The sequence below is a fragment of the Hipposideros armiger genome, unplaced genomic scaffold (assembly GCF_001890085.2).
Source record: "Hipposideros armiger isolate ML-2016 unplaced genomic scaffold, ASM189008v1 scaffold_513, whole genome shotgun sequence".
NCBI lineage: Eukaryota > Metazoa > Chordata > Mammalia > Chiroptera > Hipposideridae > Hipposideros > Hipposideros armiger.
In genome coordinates this window covers 942,244-945,989 of record NW_017731863.1, presented here as the reverse complement: position 1 = coordinate 945,989, position 3,746 = coordinate 942,244, and the positions used below count along the sequence as shown (strand labels likewise).

General features: G+C 37.9%; 1 protein-coding gene and 1 long non-coding RNA gene across 4 annotated transcripts in view; one reads left to right on the top strand and one right to left on the bottom strand.

Moving 5' to 3' along the window:
• Positions 1 to 3,746, bottom strand: part of LOC109396315 (uncharacterized) — a 68,042-nt gene that overhangs the window by 30,718 nt on the left and 33,578 nt on the right. The window lies entirely within an intron of this gene.
• The window catches only part of STK38L (serine/threonine kinase 38 like), an 82,795-nt gene that overhangs the window by 51,943 nt on the left and 27,106 nt on the right, over positions 1 to 3,746 (top strand). The window lies entirely within an intron of this gene.

The following is a 3,746-nucleotide window of genomic DNA, read 5'->3' as shown; positions in this document are numbered from 1 at the left end:
TTGGACTGTGGGAAGAGGGGTTAGAGACGGGGAGGCTAGTGAGATAGTCCAGGCAAATAGGAAGGAGGCTTGAATTTGGATGGTGACAGTAACAATAGAGAAGAGCTGATGGGTGAGAAAGATTGCAAGAACATGGAAACTAGCCAAATATGAAAGGTAAGAGAAACAAGTCAATACTGGCTCTGAAACGTCAAGCCTGGGCAAACAGAGAGGTGTAACTTGAGTGAAAATAGGATTCAAGAAAAAGACTCAGGTTTTCAAATTAATGTTGGACAGGTCTAACTGCAGATTAGACATAGCTGAGGAGAGAATTAGAACTAGAAAATACTTATTCAGAAGTCCACCTAGAGAGTCAGATTAAGAAAATATGAAAGAGAATTAAAAAACAGAGCAAAGCTAGCTTATCTTGAATCAAAGTTCCTAAAAGGGAGGAAAGAGAATGGAGCAGAGGCAAGTTAAACTAAGAGTTAGTCATCAGTAGAAATTCCAAAAAATTTCATTTAGGCAGAAGGAAAGTGATCACAAACAGATCTAAATGTAAATACATGGATAAATCCCAACAAAAATTGACTGTATAAAAACAACAGCAATAATAATAATAATGCCTTCAGCATATAAAAAAATAGAAGTATTTTCTAGACTATCAGTCAGGAGGGAAATAAGTGGAATTAAAGTGTTCTTAGATGTCTTTGTATCTCTGAGGATAGAGGTTGATTAATTTCAGAGTTTGACAAATTAAATGTACATGTTATCATTTCTAAGGTAGCTACTAAAAGAATAAAAATAAAGTTTGTAACTTCCAAACTAGTAGAAGGAAAAAAAATGAAATGAGGGGAGAAAAATCAGTTCAAAAGAAGGCAAGAGAAAAAGAAAAACTGAAGTACCAAATTACCAGTAGGCACAAATAGAAAGCACAAAATAAGTGAGAAATAAATCCAAATATATAAGTAGTTATACTAATTGTAAATGTAACGAACGTCCCTGGAAGTGATCAAATCATCAAGGGAGAGTGAACAAAGTAGAAAAGAACCAAGGAAAGAAAGACCTGTATTTTTTCAGGAGGCAGGCATTTAAGTTATTCATCAGAATTTTAAAGGTTCACTGTCTTTTCTTGCTGAAACCTGAAAGTAATTCAGTTTTGCCCTCTATTTCCAAACAAAGGAAAGTAAGAATAAAAAAATATCTGCTATTATTTAAAAAAAGTGTCAACTTGGTGGTGCCATTGGAGTCATATCAAACAGCTCCTAGCTTCTAAAAGTTTATACTTCAAGAAAACGTGATGAATTTTTAAGGCTTAACTAATTGGATAAATACATGTGCCAAATAAAGTTCCGATCAAAACAAAATGTCAGAGCATTTTAGGAAGAAAACTATTTTTTAAAATGGTACAAAAGAAGTCACAGTTGTTCCCATCAAGTTATGGTGGAAACAGATAAAGTTATTGCCTTTTTCCCCAGAATGAGGGACAAGTTTATGAAATGTTAGTCTTGGCAAGGATAGGAAAGGGAGCAGTAGAGATTTGACAGAAGAATAGAGTTGCTTGTATGTTGATATCCCTCCTAGGTTAATGGTCCTCTTACTCCCTGGATTCTTGCTGCAGAGGAGAAAACTCACAATCATTCAACAGGCAGCTCTGCAGTGCCCAGAGGTACATGATGGCAGGCCCAGAATCCGAAGTTAAGAGCTCATTCCGGGCCGGCCGAGTGGCACGTTGGTTAAGAGCTGGCTTGGGATGCCAGAGGGCCCCGGTTCGGATCCCACATATGAGGGCCAGTGACACTGCCCTCNCTGGATTAGATCTGTAAATTTCTGACTTTTTCCACAGTTGTTTCTTAGCCAGCCTTTATAGAGTGAGTACTTTACTTTTAGCCAATTCTTTCAACTCTTCCCCCACGTCCCATTTGATAGGTTGACTCATTCATTTATGAATGCCTACTTATGTGTCCGATACAGTGCTTTTGTGGTAAATACTCAAAAACGAATCAGGAGACGTTCTTGCCCAGAGGTGCTTCTAGTTTAATGGGATAGAGAAGTAGAGAGATAAGCACCAGTATCTGAGATATATTGGTACAAATGCTAGACAACACACACGAAAGAATGGCAAATATATGTCTGCTGGTGGGGTACGTTAGAGATGTATTCACAGTAAGACTGTGCCATAAAGAATCAGCAGGTTTCCTGCGAAGAGTTCAAGCCATAACTGGCGTGAGGATAGGTCATGTGAGGGCTTGGAGACATGAAAGAACCAAGTATGTTGGGAGGAGTGTGCGCTGTGAGGAAGGGCAGCAGATGAGGCTGGAATGGCAAGCTGGAGATAGGTCTGGGGGTTGGAGTCCTGATGTCACATCTCACTCATTATGTGACTTTCCTAAACTTCAATTCCTTACCTTACAAGGCTGTTGTGAGGCTGAAATGCATTCATGCATAGTAAATGCCGCAATCTTAAATCCCCAGGAGAAAAAAGGGAAATTCAATGAATAAAATATAAAATTCCTGATATATACCAGCATTCAGTGTTTGTGAGCTGTCTTTGTTTATCTTGCTAAGCTAATTTGATTTGCTGTAGGCAGTGAGGAGATGTGAACAATTTTAAACAAATAATGTGATCAGCTTCTTGTTATAAAAAGATTTAGAGTACTCAGCGGAGGAGCAAGTTTATGATGCTAAAATCATAGATTCAGTTTTAGACATAAACCCAATAAGGTGACAGTGGAACTGGAAATTTGCCATAGTTAACTGTCTCCTTTCAATCTATACTTGACTTGCTTGACATTGAAACACAAGAAAGGTCTTTTGGTTTATTCCATTATGCCTGGATTCTCATCCAGCTCAGGTCCACATACAGGGGTCTGTATCTGTGTAATTAAGGAGAGGTGGGTGTGGAGGAGTAGGTGGCAGGTTTGGGGGAATACTTTTTAGCTAAGGATGCAGCATTGGACGCTCCCTTTTAGCAATCTGGGTCCTTTCTTGGATAGTCTGATATGATCCCCATCTAGATAACAAAAAATCTCTTTAATGTATGGAACCAGTCCAGTTTTTTTTGGTCCAGATGTAGACTGTGGTAGGCACCTTAGGGTCAATGCCTACCAAAGCAGCCACCACAGTTCAATCTGTCCCCCTATGAAGGAACTGTTTGGCTACATTTCTTGTCTAATTGTCCAGATTATCTTCTTCAAATCATTACTTTGTTTAGCGGGCCCTGTGATTTTTAAAAGTTGGTACTTGAATGACTTTAAGTAGACACACACTGTCTAGTCCACAAAACTTCCTTATTGTCACCTGGTTTGACTCAGATATTTGTTTCCTGCCTCGTTCCTATAGGCATTTGAGTATCATTTGAAAATGAAATGGACCTCATAGCCTGGAGAAGTATCCCAGACCTTGTTGCAGCATTATCTGAAATGACATAGAATTCAGAATGAAATAGGACAGCCTAGACTCCACCCAGAGGGGCTTCCTTCTAAAAGTAGTTTTCCCCTGAAACATACTCATATACCCTTAAGAATTGCTTTCCACTAATATTTGTGTGCTTATTTGATGTAACACTTTTATGTTTCATAAAATTTATATTACAGAAGCTATTTCTTACTATTTAACTAAACTACATTAACTCTTAGAAGATTTACATTTATTGAGGACATAAGTATTAACAAAATCTTGTGGATTTTATTTAGTAATCAGTAAACCAAAATAAATTGAACCTTTCTTGGTTTGAATGCTTGTTGAATACAACCTTTGTATGTAAA